This window comes from Choloepus didactylus, chromosome X, assembly GCF_015220235.1.
Source record: "Choloepus didactylus isolate mChoDid1 chromosome X, mChoDid1.pri, whole genome shotgun sequence".
Taxonomy (NCBI): domain Eukaryota; kingdom Metazoa; phylum Chordata; class Mammalia; order Pilosa; family Megalonychidae; genus Choloepus; species Choloepus didactylus.
In genome coordinates, this window is record NC_051334.1 from 100,828,481 (window position 1) to 100,856,229 (window position 27,749).

Genomic DNA, 27,749 nt, shown 5'->3' on the forward strand with positions numbered 1-27,749 from the left:
GGCTTGTGGAGAACAGGTGGCTCGTGGACGCCACCTGCTGGTTAGTTAGAGAAAGTGTACTCCACGAAGCTGTAGATCTGATAAATTAGAGATAAGGACTTCAACTGGTCTACAAACCCTAAAAGACCCCTATCAAGGACAGCAAATGCCACGAGGCCAAAAACAACAGAAAATTATAAAGCATATGAAAAAACCAGACGATATGGATAACCCAAGCCCAAGCACCCAAATCAAAAGACCAGAAGAGACACACCTAGAGCAGCTACTCAAAGAACTAAAGATGAACAATGAGACCCTAGTACGGGATATGAAGGAAATCAAGAAGACCCTAGAAGAGCATAAAGAAGACATTGCAAGACTAAATAAAAAAATGGATGATCTTATGGAAATTAAAGAAACTGTTGACCAAATTAAAAAGATTCTGGACACTCATAGTACAAGACTAGAGGAAGTTGAACAACGAATCAGTGACCTGGAAGATGACAGAATGGAAAATGAAAGCATAAAAGAAAGAATGGGGAAAAAAATTGAAAAACTCGAAATGGACCTCAGGGATATGATAGATAATATGAAACGTCCGAATATAAGACTCATTGGTGTCCCAGAAGGGGAAGAAAAGGGTAAAGGTCTAGGAAGAGTATTCAAAGAAATTGTTGGGGAAAACTTCCCAAATCTTCTAAACAACATAAATACACAAATCATAAATGCTCAGCGAACTCCAAATAGAATAAATCCAAAAAAAACCCACTCCGAGACATATACTGATCACACTGTCAAACATAGAAGAGAAGGAGCAAGTTCTGAAAGCAGCAAGAGAAAAGCAATTCACCACATACAAAGGAAACAGCATAAGACTAAGTAGTGACTACTCAGCAGCCACCATGGAGGCGAGAAGGCAATGGCACGATATATTTAAAATTCTGAGAGAGAGGAATTTCCAGCCAAGAATACTTTATCCAGCAAAGCTCTCCTTCAAATTTGAGGGAGAGCTTAAATTTTTCACAGACAAAGAAATGCTGAGAGAATTTGCTAATAAGAGACCTGCCCTACTGGAGATACTAAAGGGAGCCCTACAGACAGAGAAACAAAGACAGGACAGAGAGACTTGGAGAAAGGTTCAGTACTAAAGAGATTCGGTATGGGTACAATAAAGGATATTAATAGAGAGAGGGAAAAATATGGCAAACATAATCCAAAGGATAAGATGGCCGATTCAAGAAATGCCTTCACGGTTTTAACGTTGAATGTAAATGGATTAAACTCCCCAATTAAAAGATATAGATTCGCAGAATGGATCAAAAAAAATGAACCATCAATATGTTGCATACAAGAGACTCATCTTAGACACAGGGACACAAAGAAATTGAAAGTGAAAGGATGGAAAAAAATATTTCATGCAAGCTACAGCCAAAAGAAAGCAGGTGTAGCAATATTAATCTCAGATAAAATAGACTTCAAATGCAGGGATGTTTTGAGAGACAAAGAAGGCCACTACATACTAATAAAAGGGGCAATTCAGCAAGAAGAAATAACAATCGTAAATGTCTATGCACCCAATCAAGGTGCCACAAAATACATGAGAGAAACATTGGCAAAACTAAAGGAAGCAATTGATGTTTCCACAATAATTGTGGGAGACTTCAACACATCACTCTCTCCTATAGATAGATCAACCAGACAGAAGACCAATAAGGAAATTGAAAACCTAAACAATCTGATAAATGAATTAGATTTAACAGACATCTACAGGACATTACATCCCAAATCACCAGGATACACATACTTTTCTAGTGCTCACGGAACTTTCTCCAGAATAGATCATATGCTGGGACATAAAACAAGCCTCAATAAATTTAAAAAGATTGAAATTATTCAAAGCACATTCTCTGACCACAATGGAATACAATTAGAAGTCAATAACCATCAGAGACTTAGAAAATTCACAAATACCTGGAGGTTAAACAACACACTCCTAAACAATCAGTGGGTTAAAGAAGAAATAGCAAGAGAAATTGCTAAATATATAGAGACGAATGAAAATGAGAACACAACATACCAAAACCTATGGGATGCAGCAAAAGCAGTGCTAAGGGGGAAATTTATAGCACTAAACGCATATATTAAAAAGGAAGAAAGAGCCAAAATCAAAGAACTAATGGATCAACTGAAGAAGCTAGAAAATGAACAGCAAACCAATCCTAAACCAAGTAGAAGAAAAGAAATAACAAGGATTAAAGCAGAAATAAATGACATAGAGAACAAAAAAAACAATAGAAAGGATAAATATCACCAAAAGTTGGTTCTTTGAGAAGATCAACAAGATTGACAAGCCCCTAGCTAGACTGACAAAATCAAAAAGAGAGAAGACCCATATAAACAAAATAATGAATGAAAAAGGTGACATAACTGCAGATCCTGAAGAAATTAAAAAAATTATAAGAGGATATTATGAACAACTGTATGGCAACAAACTGGATAATGTAGAAGAAATGGACAATTTCCTGGAAACATATGAACAACCTAGACTGACCAGAGAAGAAATAGAAGACCTCAACCAACCCATCACAAGCAAAGAGATCCAATCAGTCATCAAAAATCTTCCCACAAATAAATGCCCAGGGCCAGATGGCTTCACAGGGGAATTCTACCAAACTTTCCAGAAAGAACTGACACCAATCTTACTCAAACTCTTTCAAAACATTGAAAAAAATGGAACACTACCTAACTCATTTTATGAAGCTAACATCAATCTAATACCAAAACCAGGCAAAGATGCTACAAAAAAGGAAAACTACCGGCCAATCTCCCTAATGAATATAGATGCAAAAATCCTCAACAAAATACTTGCAAATCGAATCCAAAGACACATTAAAAAAATCATACACCATGACCAAGTGGGGTTCATTCCAGGCATGCAAGGATGGTTCAACATCAGAAAAACAATCAATGTATTACAACACATTAAAAACTCGAAAGGGAAAAATCAATTGATCATCTCAATAGATGCTGAAAAAGCATTTGACAAAATCCAACATCCCTTTTTGATAAAAACACTTCAAAAGGTAGGAATTGAAGGAAACTTCCTCAACATGATAAAGAGCATATATGAAAAACCCACAGCCAGCATAGTACTCAATGGTGAGAGACTGAAAGCCTTCCCTCTAAGATCAGGAACAAGACAAGGATGCCCGCTGTCACCACTGTTATTCAACATTGTGCTGGAAGTGCTAGCCAGGGCAATCCGGCAAGACAAAGAAATAAAAGGCATCCAAATTGGAAAAGAAGAAGTAAAACTGTCATTGTTTGCAGATGATATGATCTTATATCTAGAAAACCCTGAGAAATCAACGATACACCTACTAGAGCTAATAAACAAATTTAGCAAAGTAGCGGGATACAAGATTAATGCACATAAGTCAGTAATGTTTCTATATGCTAGAAATGAACAAACTGAAGAGACACTCAAGAAAAAGATACCATTTTCAATAGCGACTAAAAAAATCAAGTACCTAGGAATCAACTTAACCAAAGATGTAAAAGACCTATACAAAGAAAACTACATAACTCTACTAAAAGAAATAGAAGGGGACCTTAAAAGATGGAAAAATATTCCATGTTCATGGATAGGAAGGCTAAATGTCATTAAGATGTCAATTCTACCCAAACTCATCTACAGATTCAATGCAATCCCAATCAAAATTCCAACAACCTACTTTGCAGACTTGGAAAAGCTAGTTATCAAATTTATTTGGAAAGGGAAGATGCCTCGAATTGCTAAAGACACTCTAAAAAAGAAAAACGAAGTGGGAGGACTTACACTCCCTGACTTTGAAGCTTATTATAAAGCCACAGTTGCCAAGACAGCATGGTACTGGCACAAAGATAGACATATAGATCAATGGAATCGAATTGAGAATTCAGAGATAGACCCTCAGATCTATGGCCGACTGATCTTTGATAAGGCCCCCAAAGTCACCGAACTGAGCCATAATGGTCTTTTCAACAAATGGGGCTGGGAGAGTTGGATATCCATATCCAAAAGAATGAAAGAGGACCCCTACCTCACCCCCTACACAAAAATTAACTCAAAATGGACCAAAGATCTCAATATAAAAGAAAGTACCATAAAACTCCTAGAAGATAATGTAGGAAAACATCTTCAAGACCTTGTATTAGGAGGCCACTTCCTAGACTTTACACCCAAAGCACAAGCAACAAAAGAGAAAATAGATAAATGGGAACTCCTCAAGCTTAGAAGTTTCTGCACCTCAAAGGAATTTCTCAAAAGGTAAAGAGGCAGCCAACTCAATGGGAAAAAATTTTTGGAAACCATGTATCTGACAAAAGACTGATATCTTGCATATACAAAGAAATCCTACAACTCAATGACAATAGTACAGACAGCCCAATTATAAAATGGGCAAAAGATATGAAAAGACAGTTCTCTGAAGAGGAAATACAAATGACCAAGAAACACATGAAAAAATGTTCAGCTTCACTAGCTATTAGAGAGATGCAAATTAAGACCACAATGAGATACCATCTAACACCGGTTAGAATGGCTGCCATTAAACAAACAGGAAACTACAAATGCTGGAGGGGATGTGGAGAAATTGGAACTCTTATTCATTGTTGGTGGGACTGTATAATGGTTCAGCCACTCTGGAAGTCAGTCTGGCAGTTCCTTAGAAAACTAGATATAGAGCTACCATTCGATCCAGCGATTGCACTCCTCGGTATATACCCAGAAGATCGGAAAGCAGTGACACGAACAGATATCTGCACGCCAATGTTCATAGCAGCATTATTCACAATTGCCAAGAGATGGAAACAACCCAAATGTCCTTCAACAGATGAGTGGATAAATAAAATGTGGTATATACACACGATGGAATACTACGCGGCAGCAAGAAGGAACGATCTGGTGAAACATATGACAACATGGATGAACCTTGAAGACATAATGCTGAGCGAAATAAGCCAGGCACAAAAAGAGAAATATTATATGCTACCACTAATGTGAACTTTGAAAAATGTAAAACAAATGGTTTATATTGTAGAATGTAGGGGAACTAGCAGTAGAGAGCAATTAAGGAAGGGGGAACAATAATCCAGGAAGAACAGATAAGCTATTTAACGTTCTGGGGATGCCCAGAAATGACTATGGTCTGTTAATTTCTGATGGTTGTAGTAGGAACAAGTTCACTGAAATGTTGCTATATTAGGTAACTTTCTTGGGGTAAAGTAGGAACATGTTGGAAGTTAAGCAGTTATCTTAGGTTAGTTGTCTTTTTCTTACTCCCTTGCTATGGTCTCTTTGAAATGCTCTTTTATTGTATGTTTGTTTTCTTTTTAACTTTTTTTTTCATACAGGTGATTTGAAAAAAGAAGGGAAAGTTAAAAAAAAAAAAAAAAAAAAAAAAAAGATGTAGTGCCCCCTTGAGGAGCCTGTGGAGAATGCAGGGGTATTCGCCTACCCCACCTCCATGGTTGCTAACATGACCACAGACATAGGGGACTGGTGGTTTGATGGGTTGAGCCCTCTACCATAAGTTTTACCCTTGGGAAGACGGTTGCTGCAAAGGAGAGGCTAGGCCTCCCTATATTTGTGCCTAAGAGTCTCCTCCTGAATGCCTCTTTGTTGCTCAGATGTGGCCCTCTCTCTCTGGCTAAGCCAACTTGAAAGGTGAAATCACTGCCCTCCCCCCTACGTGGGATCAGACACCCAGGGAAGTGAATCTCCCTGGCAACGTGGAATATGACTCCCAGGGAGGAATGTAGACCTGGCACCGTGGGACGGAGAACATCTTCTTGACCAAAAGGGGGATGTGAAAGGAAATGAAATAAGCTTCAGTGGCAGAGAGATTCCAAAAGGAGCCGAGAGGTCACTCTGGTGGGCACTCTTATGCACACTTTAGACAACCCTTTTTAGGTTCTAAAGAATTGGGGTAGCTGGTGGTGGATACCTGAAACTATCAAACTACAACCCAGAACCCATGAATCTCGAAGACAGTTGTATAAAAATGTAGCTTATGAGGGGTGACAATGGGATTGGGAAAGCCATAAGGACCAAACACCACTTTGTCTAGTTTATGGATGGATGTGTAGAAAAGTAGGGGAAGGAAACAAACAGACAAAGGTACCCAGTGTTCTTTTTTACTTCAATTGCTCTTTTTCACTCTAATTATTATTCTTGTTATTTTTGTGTGTGTGCTAATGAAGGTGTCAGGGATTGATTTAGGTGATGAATGTACAACTATGTAATGGTACTGTAAACAATCGAAAGTACAATTTGTTTTGTATGACTGCGTGGTATGTGAATATATCTCAATAAAATGATGATTAAAAAAAAAAAAAAAAAAAAAAAATACACTAGATACTATGCAGCTGTAAGACAGAACAAAGACATGGAGCATATAATAAAGTGGATGAACCTTAAGGATACTATGTTGAATGAAGTTAGCCAGAAACAAAAGGACAGATTCTGTATGGTCTCACTAATATGAACAAACATTAATGAACAATCTTTGAGAGTTAAAAGCTGAGAACACAGGCTACCAGGAGATAGAAAGAGGGTAGAGATCAGGCATTTGATGCTAAAGGACTACAGAATGTTCCACAGGATTGATTGTACAGATCCAGAAATAGATAGCATAATAACACATGATGGTAGCACAATATTGCAAGTACACTGAACAAAGATGTCTGTGAGTAAAGCTGAAAGAGATGTGATAGGGGAATGTATGACACCAGAGGTAAAGATAGATGATAAAGACTGGGACTGTATAAACTGGCAATAACTGGAGTGGCCAATGAATGTTACTAAATGTACAAATATAAAAATATTCTTACATGTGGGGGAACAAATGAATGTCAACCATGCAGAGTGTTGAAAAGGGGATGATATTTGGGAAAAAAAACATAATCAAAGCAACCTGGAGTCTATGATCAAGAGTAACATTGTAATATGCTTCCATTAAATGTAACAAAGGCATTATACCAAAGCTAAGTGTGTATGAGAGGGGGATATAAGTGAGGGATATGAGACTTTTGGTAGTGGTGATGTTTTCTGTCCTTACTATTATATTGTATTGTATGACATGTTATTTTTTTCTTTTTATCAACTTTTTTATTCTTCACTAAAAAAAAACCTTTTTTGTCATAATCAATATGTTCAAGTGCTGATTGTGGTGATAAAGGTACAACTTTATGATGACATGAAAACTGACTGTACACTGTGGATAAATGTATGGTATGTGAATATAACTCTATTAAATTGTAGGAAAAATATAAATAGGAGTAGAAGTGTTGGAAAAAACATGGAGAGAGGGATGTACCTATGTACTGTTGATCAGCAGGCAGAATGATGTAGACTTTCTGGAGATCAGTGTGGTGGTTCCACAACAAGCTAAGTATGTGGGGGCCATAAGGTCCTGCAACCTCATTATGGAGAATGTAATTGGAAGATCTGAGAGCAGAGACATGAATGGACATTTGCAAACTGGTGTTCATGGAGGCAGTATTATTCATGATTTGCAATGGGTGGAGGTGGCCCAAGGGTACATAGACTGAGGAACAGAATGGTGAACTGTGATGTAAGCATACAATGGAATATTGAGCAACTATGAGGAGGAGTGAAGCTGTGAGACATGCAACATGGTGAATGGATCCTGTACAAAACATTTTGATTGAAGTACATCAGAAATAAAAGCAAACATTATAATGCCTCACCAATATGGACTAGCTACAATGTGCAAACTCAGAATTGAATCTTGGAACACAGCCTAAGTGGGAAAGGATTGCTGTAATGGTCCCTAGATTTTAAGCTCTTACAGCAATCAAATCTATTCCTGTATTGTAATGGCTATCACCAAACTTTGGGATGATGATCCCTTAGTGTATAACCTGATTGGTCTCTGGAACATTGGGTATCTGTGTGACACCTGATACTCAGAGCTAAAGCTCGGCAGACATATATGTCAGTATTAGTGCAAACAGAAACTTTTTTAAAAAAGCTGAAATAAAGCCCAGACTTCAATTAGTGATGTGAATGAAGCAGATCTGGTTAAGACTAGGGCAAAGCGGGCCAAAGGGTAAGGGCCAAAACTGGCTGTGTGTTAAAACTTCAACTTCCATGTGAGGCCAAGGGAAGAGATGTCTATTTGGTGCAGGATCTATATTTTCTAAACAGTCTAACTCTACAGTTTGTTCAAACACTACAATTACATGGAACTTTGAATAGGAAGTGAGATATGGTAGGTTTGTATCAGTTAGAGTGAAACAGTGACACATCCCAAAATAATTTGTGCAGAGAATAAAAATATATTTGCAGGGATCCCTGAGGAACTGGGGGAAAATGTGGAGGAGTTGGACTTCCTCACCTAGACTGATGCTGATGTTCTCACAAACATTGAGGACTGGTGGTTTGATGTGCTGAGCCCTCTATCATGGGACTTCCCTTATGAAGCTCATTACTGCAAGGGAGATGGTGGACTTGCATGTAATTGTGCCTAAGAGTCTCCCCATGAGTACCTCTTTGTTGCTCAGATGTGGCCCTCTCTCTAAGCCACCTAGGCAGTTGAGCTCACTGCCCTCCCCCCTACATGGGACCTGACTCCCAGGAGTGTAAATCTCCCTGGCAATGCAGGATATGAATCCAGGGGATGAATCTGGACCCAGCATCATGGGATTGAGAATACCTTCTTGACCAAAAATGGGATGCAAAATGAAACTAAATAAACTTTCAGTGGCTGAGAGATTTCAAGTGGAGTTGAAAGGTCACTCTCATGGACATTTTTATGCACTATATAAACCTCTTAGGATTTAATGTATTGGAATAGCTAGAAGTAAATACCTAAAGCTATCAAACTCCAATCCAGTAGCCTTGACTCTTGAAGATGATTGTATAACAATGTAACTTACAAAGGGTGACAATGTGATTGTGAAAACCTTGTGGATCACATTCTGTTTATCTAGTGTATGGATGGATGAGTAGAAAAATGGGGACAAAAGCTGAATGAAAAATAGGGTTGATGGGGGCATGATTTGGGTGTTCTTTACTTTTATTTTTTATTCTTATTCTGATTATTTCTGATGTAAGGAAAATGTTCAAAAATAGATTAGGGTGATGAATGCATGGCTACATGATGGTACTGTGAACAGCTGATTGTACACCATGGCTAATTATTTGGTATGTGAATATATTTCAATAAAACTGAATTGAATTAAAAAAATACACTAGAGTTATACCATAGCAGTTTTGAATAGGCAGAAGAAAGTATCAGTGAACTAGAATACAGACAGTAGAAATCTTAAGATAGAAGAACAGATAGAGAAAAGAATGGAAAAAAATTGTGAAGGGACACTGGGATTTGAATGACAGTATGAGACACACAACCATTCATGTCATGGGTGTCCCAGACGAGAAGGGAAAAGGAGCAGAAAAAATTCCCCCAAATTTCCCAACTCTTATGAAATACATAAATATGCATTATCAGAAGAGCAATGTACTCCAAACAGAATAAATCCTAATCGATCTATTCTGAGATGCAGAGTAATCAGAATGACAAATGCCAAAGGTAAAGGGAGAATCCTGAAAGTGACAAGCAAAAAATGATTCATCATATACAAAGGAACTGGAATAAGATTAAATTCTGATTTCTCATCAGAAACCATGAAGGCAAAAAGGCAGTGGTATGATGTATTTAAGTTACTGAAAGAGAGAAATTGACAGCCAAGAATTCTTTATCCAGAAAAATTGACTTTCAAAAATGGAGGAAGAGCTTAAAATAATCAAGTAAACAGAAACTGAGAGATTTTGTTAACAGTAGACTTGCCCTACAGGAAATACTATATGGGCTTCTGTAGGCTGAAAGGAAAAGACAGGAGAGAGAGGCTTGGAGGAGAGTGTAGAAATGAAGATTATCAGGAAGGATAACTAAAAGGGTAAAAAGAGAGACAAAAATAAGATATGACATATAAAAACTGAAGGATAAAATGGTTGAAGTACTGCTGTCACAGTAATAACATTGAAGGGTAATGGATTAAACTCCCCAATCAAAATATACAGATTGGCAAAATGGATTAAAAAAAAAAGTACATATGCTGTCTACAGAGAGCAAGGACACAAATAGTTTGAAACTGAAAGGTTGGAAAATGGTATTGCACACAAATAGTAACCAAAAAAGAGCTTGGTAGTTATACTAGTATCAGAAAAAGTAGACTTTAAATGTTTCAGAAAAATACAGACTTTAAATGCAAAACTGTTAGAAGAGACAAAGAAGGACACTATGTATTAATAAAAGGGGCAACCTACTAAAGAAATAACAATCATAAATATATATGCAACTAACAAGGGTGCCCAAAAATACATGAGACGATCACTGGCAAAACTGAAGGGAAAACTAGATATCTCTATATGATGATACTTGGAGACTTCAAATACACCATTCTCATCAATAGATAAAACATCTAGACAGAAGATCAGTAAGGAAACTTAGAACTTGAATATGATAAATGAACTAGACCTAACAGACATATACAGAATATTACACCCCAAACAGCATGATATACGTTCTTTTCAAGTACACAAGGATCATTTCCCCTAGATAGACCACATGATGGGTGTTCCAGTTTTCTAAAGCTGCCAGAAATACAATCTGCCATAAATGGATTGCATTTTACAATAGGGGTTTATTAGTTCACAAATTTAAAGTTCTACAGCCATGAAAATGTCCAAATTAAGGCATGAAGGTGTAGATATCTTTTCTAAGGAAAAGGTCAATGGTGTCTAGAACACCTCTGTCAGCTGGGAAGGCATGTGGTTGGTGTCTGTTGGTCTTTTTCTCCAGGGTTGTAATGCTTGCAGCTTCTTATTCCAGTGGCTTTCTCCTTAAGTGTCCATGGGTTCTCATTTAGCTTCTCCAGGGCAAACTCTGGGCTTCATCTCTTAGCACAGCATCTCTAAACATCTGGGTTTGTATCAGCTCTTCTCTCCAAAATGTTTCTGGGCTTATGCGTGTACTTTCTTGCTCTTCCCAGGGAATTTCTATCTCTGAGCTCTCTTCAAAATGTCTCTGTCTTTTATTGTCCCCTAAAGGATGCCAGTAAACTAATTAAGGCCCACCTTTAATGGGACAGGTCACATCTGAATGGAAATAATCTAATCAAAATTTTCCACCCACAATTGGGTGGGTCACATTTCCATGGAAACAGCCTAATCAAAAGATCCCACCCACAATAATCTGGACCCACAAGTCTGGATTAAAACATGGCTTTCATGGGGTACCTAATGGACTCAAACCAGCACAATGGATAACTAAACAAGTCTCAATAAATTTAGAAAGGTTAAGTTATACAAAGCATTTTTTTTTTTTTGGCTACAGTGGAATGAAGCTGGAAATCAATAACAGGTTGAGACCTGGAAAATTCACCAACATATGGAAGTTAAACAACACATTCTTAAAAAAATCAGTGGGTTAAAGAAGAAATTGCAAAGGAAATCAGAAAATATATCAAGATGAATTAAAATGAAATAAATCAAAATTTATGGGATGCAGTAAAGTGGTGTTGAGAGGGGAAATTTATAGCCCTGAATGCCTTCATGAAAATAGAAGTAAGAGCTAAAATCAAAGACCTAACTGCACAATTGGAGGAACTAGAAAAAGAACAGCAAACTAATTACAAAGCAAGCAGCGAATTAACAAATATTAGAGCAGGGATAGATGAAATTGAGAATTAATAAAACAATATAAAGAATTAACATTACCAAAAGTTGGTTCTTTGCAAAGATCAATAATACTGACAAATGCTTATCTAGACTTACAAGGAAATAAAGAGAGAAGATGCAAATAAATAAAATCAGAAATGAGAGGAGGCATTATCCCACAGAAATAAAAGGCATCATAAGAGGATACTATGAAAAACTGTATGCCAAAAAAATAGACAACTTAGACAAAAATGGACAACTTGCTAGAAAAGCATGATCAACCAACATTGACTCAAGAAGAAATAGAAGACCTCAGCAAACCAATCAAAAATAAAGAGATTCAATCAATCATCAAAAACCTCACAAGAAAGAAAAGTTCAGGACCAGATGGCTTCATATATGAATTCTACAAAACATGCAATAAAGAATTAATACCAATCCTGCTCAAAATCCTCCAAAAATTAGAGAGAAGGAACACTACCTAACTCATTCTATGATGCCAACATCACCCTAATACCAAAGCCAGATAAGGATATTAAATGAAAGGAATATTATGGACCAAATTTTTTTATCAACATAGATGCAAAAATCCTGAAGAAAATACTTGCAGGTTGATGCAACAACACATTAAAATAATTATATAGCGTTATCAAGTGGGTTTAATTCCAGGCATGCAAAGGTGGTTAAATGTATTAACAAATCAAAGGGGAAAAGCCACATGATCAGCTTGATTGACACAGAAAAGGCCTTTGACAAAATCCGGCATCCTTTTTTGATAAAATAAAATTGGAGAGATAGGAATAGAAGGAAACTTCTTCAACATAATAACGGGCATATATGAAAATCCCACAGCTAACTTCATACTCAATAATGAATGACTGAAAAAGTTCCCTCCATGAGCTGGAGTAAGACAAGAATTCCCACTGTCACCACCATTATTCAACATTTTCATAAAAGTTCTAGAGCAGATAGGCAAGAAAGAGAAATAAAAGGCATCCAAATTCATAATGAAGGGGTAAAATCTTCACTATTTGCAGATGACATGATGTTATCTATAGAAAGTTCCCATATATCTCCATCAAAGCCACCAGAGCTAATAAACAAGTTAAGTCATGTGAAGGGAAACAAGATCAAAACACCACAAAAATCAGTAGCATTTCTATACACTCATGAAGAACAATCTGAAGAGGAAATCAAGAAAAAAATCCATTTATAATAGCAACTAAAAGAATCAAATATATAGAAATAAATTTAACCAAGGATGCAAAGGACTTATGCATGGAAAACTACACAACTGTCCTAAAAGAAATAAAAGAAGATCTAAATAAATATAATGACATTCCATGCTCAAGGATTAGAAGGCTAATTATTGTTAAGATGTAAATTTTACCCAAAGTGATTCACAGATTCAATGCAATCCCAATCAAAATTCCAAAATCCTAATTTACAGAAATGGAAAAGCCAATTATCAAATTTATTTGGAAGGGTAAGGTGCCCCAAATAGCCAGGAATGTCTTGAAAAGGATGAATTTCAAGGACTCACACTTCCTAACTTTAAAGGATATTACAAACCAACCGTGGTCAGAAGAGCATGGTACTGGCGTAAGGATAGATATATAAATCAACAGAATAAATTTGGAAGTTCCAAAATAGACCCTCATGTCTATGACCAATTAATTTTTGACAAGGCTGTCAAGTCCACAAAACTGGGAAAGAATAGTCCCTTGAACAAATGGCCAAATGGTGCTGGAGGAACTGGATATCCTTATGCAAAAGAATGAAAGAAGACCCCTATTTCACACCATATACAAAAATTAACTCAAAATGGACCTAAGACCTAAATATAATGATCAGGACTATAAAACTCATAGAAGAAAATATAGGGAAACGTCTTCAAGATCTTGTGTTAGGCAATGGTTTCTTAGACTTATATGCAAAGCACAAGTAATGAAAGAAAAAATAGATAAATGTGACAATCAAATGTATAAATTTTGTGCATCAAAGGACTTTATCAACAAAGTAAAAAGACAACATACTCACATGGTGGCAAATATTTGAAAACCACATATCCAACAAGGGTTTAGTATCCAGGATATGTAAAGAAATCCTATAATTCAACATGAAAAGACATACAACCAAATTTAAAAATGGGCAAAAGACATGAATAGACATTTTTTCCAAGGAAGAAATACAAGTGGCTAAGAAGCATATGAAAAGATGCTCAACATCACTAGCTATCAGGGAAATTAAAATCAAAACCACAATGAGATATCATTTCACACCTTCTAGAATAGCCATTACCAAAAAAAAAAAAAAAAAGAAAGAAAGAAAGAAAAAGAAAAAGAAAAAGAAAAAAAAGAAAAGAAAAGAAAACTACAAGTATTGGAGAAGATGTGGGGGAATGGGAACACTTATTTTCTGCTGATGGGAATATAGAATGGTGCAGCTACTGTGGAAGGCAGTTCTGCAGTTCCTCAGGAAGCTAAGTATAGAACTGCCACATGGTCCAGCAACCCTAAGTTACTAAGTATATACTCAGAAGAACTGAAATCAGGGACATGAACAGATATTTTCACACTGATGTTCATAGTGGCACTGTTCACAATTGCCCAAAGATAGAAACAACCCAAGTGTCCATCAACCAATGAATGGATAAAGAAAATGTGGTATATACATACAATGGAATATTCTGCAGCTGTAAGAAGAAATGAAGTCATGATGCATGTGACTACATGGATGAACCTTCAGGACATATGTTGAGTGAAATAAGTCAGACACAAAAGGACAAATATTGTATTACCTCGTTAATATGAACTAAATATTTCTCACAAACTCAAAGTGTTAATATCTAGAACATAGGTCACAAGAATATAGAATGAGGGCAAAGAAAGTGGAGTTGATAATTTATGCAGAATATGTAATAAGGTTGATTGTAAATGTTTGGAAATGGATGGAGGTGATGGGAGTACATTATAGTGAGTGTAAAAAACAGCAATGATATGTTGGTGCAATGTGGTTGGAAGGGAAAGTTTAGGATCATGTATATCACTAGAAGGAAAGCCAGAGGATTAAACATGGGACTGTATAACATAGTGAACCCTCTTCAGCATAAAAATGTTGTAGAATTGATTATAGTGATGAATGCATAACTCTGTGAATATTTTAGAGGACAGTGATTGTACACTAGATGAATTGTATGGTAAGTGAACTTATTTCAATAAAACTGCTTAAAAATGGGCAAAAGACTTGCATAGACATTTCTCCATGTGGAAGTAAAAGTGGCCAAAAGGGCATGAAAAGATGCTCATCATCACTAGCTATTAGGGAAATGCAAATCAAAATCACAAAGGCATATCATTTCACACCTACAAGAATGACCGCTATTGAAAAAACAGAAAACTACAAGTATTGGAGAGGATGTGGGGAAATAAGAAGACTCATTCATTGCTGGTGGGAATGTAAAATAGTGCAGCTGCTGTGGAAGACAGTTTGGCAGTTCCTCAGGGAGCTAAGTATAAATTACCATATGATCCAAACCTGCTACTAGCTATGTACCCAGAAGAACTGAAAGCAAGGATATTTGCACAATCAGTTTGAAATAGTGACATTATTCACAATTGCCAAAAGATGGAAGCAATCCAAGTGCCCATCATCCAAAGAATGGATAAGCAAATGTGGTATATACATACAATGTAATATTATTCAGCCATAAAAACGAATGGTGTCCTAGTGCATGCAACAACATGTATGAACCTTGAGGGCATTATGTTGAATGAAATAAGCCAGACACAAAAGTACAACTATTGTATGATCTCACAGCTATGAACTAACTATAATAAGAAAACTCACAGAGTTAGAATCTAGAATATAAGTAACCAGGAGATAGAAAATATGGAGTTGATGCTTAACTTGTTCACAATATTTAGGCTGATGATAAAGGTGTGGAAATGGATGTTGGTGATGTTAGCACATTATTGTTAGTGTAAGCAATAGCACTGAACTATATATATATGAAGATGGTTAAAAGAGGAAACTTTAGGATGAATATATTTCTAGAATAAAAATTAAAGGATAAATATGGGATGGTACAACACAGTGAACCTTATTGTAGACAGTGGACTAGAGTCAATAGTACACATGTAAGAAGGTTCTTTCATGAATTATAACAAATATATGATACTGATAAAAGGTGGTAATAATAGGGTGGTATCTGGGGAAAATACACCTAATATAAATAATGGGCAATAGATAGAATTATTTTAGTAATCTTTCATTAATTGTACCAATGATAACTAGTGTTAAAAAATGGTACTATTTAAAAAAAAAATAGTGCTGTCATCCATTGTAACAAACGTTCCACACCAATGAAAGGTATTGGTGGTGGGGTTTTCTATGGGAATCCTGTATTTTTTGCATGATTGTTTTGTAACCTACAACTTCTCTAATAAAAAAAAGCATTTTCAGCAGTTTTATCTTAGCCAACAGTACCATTCTTTTGTTTTTTTCTTTTTTTAGAAGCATTTCTGTGATGAGTCACAAGAATTCTGCATTCCCTTATCTCAGAGCCTATTTAGTTACAAGACTTGGATTTTTAGTTTACAAGGTTAAGTGTCAAATATGGTCACTCTAAGAATACTGCAATGCCAAGCCAAAGCACTAATTAATTACTGCTTCCTTCTAATAAGCAGGATGCTAGTTCTAAGTAGTACTTAATTACATTTGCATTTAAAAATCTTATGTAAAAATCTGTTTATGGAAGAATTAGCCTCATTAATTGATTTGCCACAAAGTCAGTCTTAATGATGTTCTGTGGAAGTGGTTAAAGGTGAAAAGGGAAGTGAATTTGGAAAGAAAAACAAGTATGAGAACAAAAAACTTCTATATTTGATTGAGCTTTTCATGTCAGTAGTTATGCTGAAAATTGTCACATTGCCCCTGAAAACAACTGTACCAGGAAAAAATTGAAAAGGAAACCCTGTGATTGGTTACCCCTAAGATCATCCCTTGCTTTCTTGAATTGCTTGGGTATAAATCTGTAGCAGAAGCTACTGTCAGTTCATAGGTCACCTTCATATGATTTTTAAAAAGGAACCTGTATTACAGGTCATAAATTACTACAAACTTCATGGCTTAAAACAACACATGTTTATTGTCTCACAGTCCTGTCAGTCAGAAGTCCAAGAGGACTCAACTGGATTGTCTGCTCAGGGTCTCACAAGACTTAGAAGAATATGATTCCAATCTCATTCTGATTGTTGGCAGAATCTAGGTCCTTATAGTTTTGGACTGAGGTCCTTTTTCCCTTACTAACTGTCAGCCAGGGGCTGCTCTCAGCTCCGAATGGCTACTTACATTCCTTTTCACATGGCCCCCTCCATCTTGAAACCCAACAAAGGCACATTGAATCTCCCCTTGTGCTCAGGTCTCTCACTTCAACTTCTGTGAACAGATTTTAAAGGGATCATGTGATTTTGTCAGGCCCACCCAGATAATCTCTGTGTTCTGTGTTCAAGATATTGACTTGGGATACTAATTACATTTGCAAAATCCCTTCAGGATAATACCTAAACTAGTGTTTGATTGACTAACTATGGTATCAGAATCTTGGCTTGGGGTGGGGGGGTAAGGATATCATTATGATTCTGCCTGCCATAGCTTCTCTTCTTCTAAGAGAAAAAATCTTCAGGGTAAAACGTTTGAATTTAAATGTATGCCCCCACTTGCCTCACTTGTTAATCCTTTGTGCAATGAATAATTGCACAACAATATACCAAAGCCCTAAGGGTCAAGGAGCCTTGTCCTTACTCCTTGGATTCCTACTGAAGTTAGAATCTTTCCTGCCCTGCCCAACCCTATTTATTGAAGATATCTTATCTTCATAACGTATCTCCTCCTCACCTTACCCCAAACTCTAGTATTGTTTTTCCAGTGTATTTGACATATTTATGAGTACTTGATAATTATTGATACTTTTATCAAATAAAATTTGCTAATAATGTGTATATAATGGCTGCTCTGGACTACATCTCTATGCCTAATTTATTTCTACCACTGGAGGCATGTTTTCCTCCAAAGAAGTGTGGCATTCAAATGTATCTTTTCAATAATCTCTTCTTTTAATTTCAACTAAATGAAAATTCAGAAGCCCATGGGAGTATCTTATCATTTTCTGGTTCATGTTTTACTACCAGTCTAGACAAGGATCAGTGGAAGAATATAACTCTGCTAAGATTGGTACCTAAGATATGCTAAGTCACATTTCATTGTGTGCATGTATTTGTGAAAGAAGCTCTACAGTTGAGAAGGTATCTGAGGTGACACTGATAATAGAAATGGAGTGGCTGATGAAAAGAAACTATGAAAAATGTTTTTAATAGATCTAGTAGAGAGTTAGAAAAACAGTTGTTAAAATAAGCATAATCCATGTGTCTTAATTGGGAACTAAAGAGAACTTTATTTACCTTTCAAGGATGTTAAACTTCTAGTGGACTGAGCCATCATTTAGAAAACATGGAGAGTGAATGTCTCTACTGGACAGAAAAGTGAGCTATTAACTTCTTCACTTGCTAGCTCTCACAGTAATTGACTAAGAAAACTACTATTTCTATGCAAATGGTAAACAACAATAATCCCTCTTCCCACAATGTGCAATCTTTTATTCCTTAGGAGCATTGCAATTCATAAAAGGGCTTATCACATCCTTCTGAGAGGTTCTCTAAATCCACTGCAACAAGTTTTTTTTTTTTTTTTTTTTCATATTTCACTTTTTATTAGTTTTTTTTCTGGTAGACATTACACTTGGGAATTATACTTTGCCAGGCATAAAAAGTAAGATTTCTACCACCGGGACATTTTTAAATTTCAGAATCCAATATGAATATTGTTAGTCAGACATTTCCATGGCTACAGAGATTTGGTTGCTTGATTTATATGCATAGAAAGAAACAGTTGTCATAACTGTAGAAAGCAGTACTTAACAAGTACTTTTAAGTGATTGCAGCAGTTTTCCTTTAATATTTCAATGCTGCTTATCAGTTTGGAAACTAGGTCACCCTACACGATGTTTTGATTGTCCTCAAAGGAATCATGAGTACTCTGCTTATTGTTTCAGTCCTGAATTTTTAGCGTTCTGGTTGAGTTAGGGACCATTTAATCAGAAATCATTTTAGCACTGTAATAATAAAAAAAAGCTCTGTAAAGGGTAGATTATATACCATAATGATTTTCAGACTTCTTTTTATAAAAAAGGTATTTGGAGACTCTGAACAGGCATATGAATACTCTGGGTGAAGGAACCATGGAGGAGGGGCTAAAGTACAAAACTTCCTTCATGATCTTCAATGCCTTCAAATAAATGCAAATATTATAACAAAGAAACAAACAAACAAAAACCCACACTGTGATTTAAAAACAATCAGTCTCTTTCATCTTCTGGAATGTCAGTTTCCAGAAACTTCTCCCCAGATTAAAGTTCAGTCATCTGTCCTGCTGGCCAGTCTACAGAAAGTACAGTTGGGCTCCACTGTGTTCTTATTGGCTCTCTCACTCATATGAAGCACTTGGGTGCTGTAGATCATGAAACTTTGTTTTGTAATTTATTCCACCAAGTGGAACCAGAAAGAAACTTCCTGGTGATATTCACAGATTCCAAAAGTAAAAGAAACCTGACAGTCTCTGGTGTCCATCGTGCTTATTCCACTCAGTAAAATAGTTTGAGATGCCTTCTAGCATCACTACTTTGGTGGTGATGGTTAATTGGGTTATGAAGACAGCTACTCGATTTGAATACTTGGAAAGCTTCTGAGTACTAGATAACTCCACAACTTCTTCAAAAGCATCCATAGGTTACAAAGGCTTAGGGTCATTGAGACACTGAATCAAGGACTCAATCTGATAAAAATCTGCTTCTTTCCTAAGCAAATCAAATTCCTTAAAATCCAAAGGTATGGTCAACTCTGAAGTTTGTAAGAAGTTGAGGACATTTGGGAAGAGAGGTCCATCTTGATCAAAGAAATAATTGCCTTGAGGGTCTTGAACTGTGGGGAAGTACCCCCAAACATAGCTCCAAGCACCGAATCTGGATAACACATCAGTATAGTGAGAGCCATTGTATACAAGTGTCCACCTACATTTAATGTGACTGGGTCAGTCATCATATAGCTTCAGTCTACATTATTCACCTGTTCCAGTGCTACATCTCTAGGAGCACAGGTTCCAGGGAAGCTTTGGGAGAGGCAAAAAAAAGAAAAAAAAACAGATATGTGATAGCAGCAGCCCTGCAGGGAGATGCGGGCGGCCCAGCAAGGTTTTTAGCAGTCTAAGATAGAGGATCTATATTATTAAAAGCACAGGGGCAGGGACTCCAGAAAAAATGTGCGTATTCACTAGCTAGCATTTGTCTACAATTAAAGATGGTATGCAGTTTGGTAGGAAAAACATTGACTGGAACCTAGGTATGTGGATTTTAATTGGAGAGCTGCTTCTAAATATAAGATCTTTTATTTAGCTTCATTCTCAGTTTCTTTGTCAGAAAAATTGGAATGTGGGCTTAGATGTTTTTTAAGATCTCAATGAGGTCTTAGATTCTATGAGTACAGCATCACTGGCTTGTGATAAACATTTGACAGGTACATATGCCATATCTATGTAAACTGCCAATTCCTAGGAAAGCTATTATTGGGAGAAGCTATTATTCAGGGCCAGTCCCCGGGAGTCAGGAGAACTTAACTGGCATCCTGACTGTAACAATAATGTGGTGTAACCCTGGTGGCTTTACTTCTTTCAATCTTTTCTCTAAAATTGGGTTTATGCCTGCTGTAACCACTTAAAAGTGTTATTTTCTGAGGATCAAGTCAGATAACAGACATGAAAATACTTTGAAAAGTTCAAAATTACATATAAATATAAGGAATAATAAATATATACTGGCAAGTTTCTTTGATGAACAATTTTTCTGATGCTAAGTAAATGGGTATACTCATGAATAATTTATTTAGATCCAGTGAGCCTCAGCTTTCTCAACTATAAAATGAGGATATGACCTAGGTCAGCAAATTTTTAAAAGGTATTTTTATCATTTTTTTAGCAACAAAACTGTGACATAAAACTGTGGCGTATAAAACAGATAAAAACAACATTTTTAACTGTAGATGACCCAGGTCCTTGCCCAACCTAGCTTCTTTTTCATTGCACCCCATGCCGTAGCTTCTGAGGCACCTCCATGCAACATTAGGATTCTGATGAATACAGTGTGAAAACTTCTGGACCAGATAATCCTTAATATATCCTCCAATTTCAAATATCAGTTTAAAATTTTGGTTGAAAAGAACCATTTGCTGGTTTCTACATAGAAAATTTCTGTTTTCTAAGACAGGAATAGGAAGCAAATTCCACACTTTTAAAAGCAACTTTTTAAAAATTTGAGTTGTTTGTCCTTTGATTTTCATACTTTGTAAGACCACAAGGTCTTCTCAATTATGAAATGAGGTTTGTTGTCATAAAATGTATTTTCTACTTCTAATTCATTGGTAAGAGATTAAAGCAGATAAATTATTTTTCATTAGAAAATCATTATAAATTGACTGCTTCTAGTGCTCTCATCACAAGAATTAGTTATTACCAGCTCCAAAAATGACTGTGAATTTTGTATAGCATTATTGATTAATTCCCCAACAAACACCAAGAAAAGTCCATTAGGATGACCGATTTCAGAAAACAATACTTAATTTCTTTCCAAATGATAAAAACTAAATTTGTGACCATAGAATTATATGACATTATGGTGCTCATCTAATATTGTTCTCAAAATGGATACTTATGAATGAGCTTAAAATAGGTGGCACCACTATTCATATAAAGTAATGAGTATTGAACAGCACCTTCTGTGTGCCCAGCATATATACCTCACAAATTCAGAATTCCACGTGAAAGAAGACCTGCTTTTGTCTTAACCTTATGACCAAGTATACCACAGGAACAACCATTTATAGCTACAAGAGCACATTCTGTTATCCAATTAGAAACATAATTTTAAAACAAATAGAAGGCATATATGTATATTTGTTAGTTTAATTTTAGAAAAGATTATGCCTGATGGGTGTAAACAAGAATGCAAATACAAATGATAAAGTTAGTAGCATAATTTTCTTCATTAGTTTTCAAAAATGACTTTGGTTAACAAAATGAAATTGCAAATGTCATTGTTCTACTAAGTGTACTATTTCCTGTGGAAAGCTTAATAAAAATATTAAAAATAAGGGTTTTATTTTCAATATTGCTATGATAGTTTGAAGCTGTTTTGTACCTCAGAAAAGGCCATGTTTTTTAATGCATTCCTATGGGTGCAGACATTTTGTAGGTGGGACCTTTTGATTAGGTTCATTGAGGTTTGCCCCAGGGTGGGTCTTAGTCTTTTTGCTGCAGTCCTTTTTGAGATGACAAAAGACAGAAAAAGCCCAGGGAAGCTAAGAGATGAAATTAAGAGAATTTTAGAGAAAAGCCCCAGACTACACAAGGGAGGTCCCATAGAAAATAGAAAGGAAGCCACTTGTGCTGGTTTGGATATAAGGTGTCCCCCAGAAAAGCCAGGTAGGTTCTTTGATGTAATCTTGTGGGGGAAGACCTATTAGTCTGTTGATTGGGGTGGAACATTTGATTAGGGTATTTCCATGGAGGTGTGGACTGCCCAATCAGGGTGGGTCTTGATTAGTTCACTGGAGTATTTAAGAGAGAAGCTAAGATCCAACACAGACCTAGATGTTGGTTGATGCTTAGAGATGCTTGGAGATGTGGACAGAAGGATGTTTGGAGATGCTAAATTAAGAAAGGAAGCCAAGTTTGCCTTGAACAAGCTAAGAGAGGACCCCCAGACTGTTTAGAGAGAAACATCCTGGGAGAAAGAAGCAAGAATGCAGAAGAGCTGAGAGAGAGGATCTAAGAGAAACCCAGAGACATTTTGGAGAAAGCCATTTTTAAACACAACCTTGGAGCAAAGGAATAGCAGACATCAGCCATGTGCCTTCCCAGCTGACAGAGGTGTTCCAGATGCCATCGGCCTTTGTCCGGTGAAGGATACCTTATGGATACTCTTATGGCCTTAGAACTTAGGTTATTTGTAACTAACAATACCCCTTTATAAAGGTCAATCTATTTCTGGTATTTTGCATAACGACAGCATTAGCAAACTGGAACAGCAGCAACCCATGCACATGAAAAGTGTGAGTTTCATCTGGAGGCAGAGGGCAGGCCTTCCACCTTGATGCTCAGGAAGAGTGCTGCTGCTCCAGGCCTCAGAGAGGGTAGAGCACATTCCCTAGGGGTTGGGGAGAGTCTGGGCACCACCCAACTGTTTGAAGAGGGGACACCCTTTGCCCCATACTTGAAAAGTCTGGGTGGCACCCAAATGCTTGAGGGGGGTGGGGTTGAGAAGAGGCTGGTCTCCCTGATGTGTGGATATGTTGTAACACTCACACAAGTATTTGGAGAAAAAAGGGCTGCCACAAAGTCCCTTGGACAGGGTGAAATGGCCACTATCTCAAGCCCCAAAGATATAACATCATTCAGTAAATGACTTTCAGACTTTGAAGTCTAATGAAGTTTGCCCTGTGGGTTTTAGGAATTGTTTTGGTTCTGTGAACCCTGTTTTCCTTCTAATTTCTCCCTGTGGTAATGGGAACATTTATCCTATGACTGTCCCTCCTTTGTATAATGGCAGCAGATAACTTTTCTAGGTTTCACAGGTCCACAGCCAGAGGGGGAATTTTTCCTTAGGACAGACCATGCCTGTAACTGATTTTGATAAGATCTTGTACTTACCTATTGTTACTGAAATGATTTAAGCTTTTGTGATATTGTGATGGAGTGAATGTATTTTGCATTTGGAAAGAACATGTCTTTCTGGGTTCCAGAGGGTGGAATGTGCTGGTTTGGATCTATTATGTCCCCCAGACATAATGTCATTTAATGAAATCTTGTGAGGGAGACTCATTAATCTTTTTGATTAGTGTGTGACATTTTGATTGAATGTTTCTTTGGAGATGTGACCCACTCAACTGTGGGTAAGAACTCTGATTATATTATTTCTATGGAGGTGTGGCCCCATCCATTCAGAGTGAGCTTTAATTAGATCACTGGAGTCCTTTAAAGAGAGTTCATACAGAACAAAGAGGACAAAGCACCACAAGAGAAGCTGAGAGAGACATTTTGTAGAGAAGGTAAGAGGCAACACAGACAGCTTGGAGATGCTTGGAGATGCAGACAGAAGGATGTTTGTCAATGTTAAGCTAAGAGACAAAGCCCAGAGTTTGCCTCAGAGAAGCTAATAGAGGACCCAGATGCTTAGAGAGAAATGCCCTGGGAGAAAGAAGTAAGGGCACACAGGAGTTGAGAGAAAGGAGCAAAGGCAAAACCCAGAGACATTTTGGAGAACACTATTTCTTAATAAGATTTATTCACATACCATACAATCATCCAAAGTATATAATCCATTGATCATATTACCATCATATACTTCTTCATTCACCACCCTGATCTAGTTTTAAACATTTTCCTAGTACCAGAAAAAGTAAAAGCAAGAATAATAAAAAAAAAAAAAAAAAACAAGAGTAAAAACAGAAAACCCAAACTGTCCTTTAGATTTTTGGTGTTGTTTTTGTTGTGTGTTTGTTTGTTTGCCCCTGTTTTTCTACTCATACATCCATAAACTGGACAAAGGGGAGTGTGATCCACATGGCTCTCCCAATCACATTGTCACCCCTCATAAGCTACATTGCTATACAATCATCTTCAAGATTCAAGGGTTGAGGCGGGGCAAGATGGCAGACTGGTGAGCTGTAAGTTTTAGTTACTCCTCCAGGAAAGTAGGTAGAAAGCCAGGAAATGCGTGGACTGGACACCACAGAGCAATCTGACTTTGGGCATACTTCATACAACACTCATGAAAATGTCGAACTGCTGAGATCAGCGAAATCTGTAAGTTTTTGCGGCCAGGGGACCCGTGCCCCTCCCTGCCAGGCTCAGTCCTGTGGGAGGAGGGGCTGCCGGCTCTGGGAAGGAGAAGGGACAACTGCAGTGGCAGCCCTTATCAGAAACTCATTCTACTGATCCATACTCCAACCATAGATAGACTGAGACCAGACACCAGAGAATCTGAGAGCAGCCAGCCCAGCAGAGAGGAGACAGGCATAGAAAAAAAAAACAACACGAAAAACTCCAAAATAAAAGCAGAGGATTTTTGGAGTTCTGGTGAACACAGAAAGGGGAAGGGCGGCGCTCAGGCCTTGAGGCGCATATGCAAATCCCGAAGAAAAGCTGATCTCCCTGCTCTGTGGACCTTTCCTTAATGGCCCTGGTTGCTTTGTGTATTAGCATTTCAATAACCCATTAGATCTCTGAGGAGGGCCATTTTTTTTTTTTAATCCTTTTTTCTTTTTCTAAAACAATTACTCTAAGAAGCCCAATACAGAAAGCGTCAAAGAATTGCAATTTGGGCACGTCAAGTCAAGAGCAGAACTAAGAGAGCTCTGAGACAAAAGGCAATAATCCAGTGGCTGAGAAAATTCACTAAACACAACAACTTCCCAAGAAAAGGGGGGTGTCCACTCACAGCCACCATCCTGGTGGACAGGAAACACTCCTGCCCATCACCAGCCCCATAGCCCAGAGCTGCCCCAGACAACCCAGTGCTTCAAATAACAGGCACACACCACAAAACTGGGCGTGGACATTAGCCTTCCCTGCAACCTCAGCTGATTGTCCCAGAGTTGGGAAGGTGGAGCAGTGTGAATTAACAAAGCCCCACTCAGCCATCATTTCAGCAGACTGGGAGCCTCCCTACACAGCCCAGCAGCCCAGAACTGCCCTGGGGGGACGGCACTCACCTGTGACATAGCACAGTCATCCCTCAACAGAGGACCCGGGGTCCATGGCCTGGAAGAGGGGCCCACTTGTAAGTCTCAGGAGCCATACGCCAATACCAAGGACTTGTGGGTCAGTGGCAGAGACAAACTGTGGCAGTACTGAACTGAAGGATTAGACTATTGCAGCAGCTTTAAAACTCTAGGATCATCAGGGAGATTTGATTGTTAGGGCCACCCCCCCTTCCCGACTGCCCAGAAACACGCCCCACATACAGGGCAGGCAACACCAACTACACACGCAAGCTTGGTACACCAATTGGGCCCCACAAGACTCACTCCCCCACTCACCAAAAAGGCTAAGCAGGGGAGAACTGGCTTGTGGAGAACAGGTGGCTTGTGGATGCCACCTGCTGGTTAGTTAGAGAAAGTGTACTCCACGAAGCTGTAGATCTGATAAATTAGAGATAAGGACTTTAATAGGTCTACAAACCCTAAAAGAACCCTATCAAGTTCAGCAAATGCCACGAGGCCAAAAACAACAGAAAATTATAAAGCATATGAAAAAACCAGACGATATGGGTAACCCAAGCCCAAGCACCCAAATCAAAAGACCAGAAGAGACACAGCACCTAGAGCAGCTACTCAAAGAACTAAAGATGAACAATGAGACCATAGTACGGGATATAAAGGAAATCAAGAAGACTCTAGAAGAGCATAAAGAAGACATTGCAAGACTAAATAAAAAAATGGATGATCTTATGGAAATTAAAGAAACTGTTGACCAAATTAAAAAGATTCTGGACACTCATAGTACAAGACTAGAGGAAGTTGAACAACGAATCAGTGACCTGGAAGATGACAGAATGGAAAATGAAAGCATAAAAGAAAGAATGGGGAAAAAATTGAAAAAATCGAAATGGACCTCAGGGATATGATAGATAATATGAAACATCCAAATATAAGACTCATTGGTGTCCCAGAAGGGGAAGAAAAGGGTAAAGGTCTAGGAAGAGTATTCAAAGAAATTGTTGGGGAAAACTTCCCAAATCTTCTAAACAACATAAATACACAAATCATAAATGCTCAGCGAACCCCAAATAGAATAAATCCAAATAAACCCACTCCGAGACATATACTGATCACACTGTCAAACACAGAAGAGAAGGAGCAAGTTCTGAAAGCAGCAAGAGAAAAGCAATTCACCACATACAAAGGAAACAGCATAAGACTAAGTAGTGACTACTCAGCAGCCACCATGGACGCAAGAAGGCAGTGGCACAATATATTTAAAATTCTGAGTGAGAAAAATTTCCAGCCAAGAATACTTTATCCAGCAAAGCTCTCCTTCAAAATTGAGGGAGAGCTTAAATTTTTCACAGACAAACAAATGCTGAGAGAATTTGCTAACAAGAGACCTCCCCTACTGGAGATACTAAAGGGAGCCCTACAGACAGAGAAACAAAGACAGGACAGAGAGACTTGGAGAAAGGTTCAGTACTAAAGAGATTCGGTATGGGTACAATAAAGGATATTAATAGAGAGAGGGAAAAATATGGCAAACATAAACCAAAGGATAAGATGGCAGATTCAAGAAATGCCTTCACGGTTATAACGTTGAATGTAAATGGATTAAACTCCCCAATTAAAAGATATAGATTCGCAGAATGGATCAAAAAAAATGAACCATCAATATGTTGCATACAAGAGACTCATCTTAGACACAGGGACACAAAGAAACTGAAAGTGAAAGGATGGAAAAAAATATTTCATGCAAGCTACAGCCAAAAGAAAGCAGGTGTAGCAGTATTAATCTCAGATAAAATAGACTTCAAATGCAGGGATGTTTTGAGAGACAAAGAAGGCCACTACATACTAATAAAAGGGGCAATTCAGCAATAAGAAATAACAATCGTAAATGTCTATGCACCCAATCAAGGTGCCACAAAATACATGAGAGAAACACTGGCAAAACTAAAGGAAGCAATTGATGTTTCCACAATAATTGTGGGAGACTTCAACACAACACTCTCTCCTATAGATAGATCAACCAGACAGAAGACCAATAAGGAAATTGAAAACCTAAACATTCTGATAAATGAATTAGATTTAACAGACATATACAGGACATTACATCCCAAATCACCAGGATACACATACTTTTCTAGTGTTCACGGAACTTTCTCCAG

At 37.5% G+C, this 27,749-nt stretch overlaps 1 pseudogene; it reads right to left on the bottom strand.

Annotated features, from left to right (window-relative positions):
* Window positions 1-19,179: 19,179 nt before the first annotated feature.
* The window catches only part of LOC119522280, a 36,131-nt pseudogene continuing 27,561 nt past the window's right edge, over window positions 19,180-27,749 (bottom strand).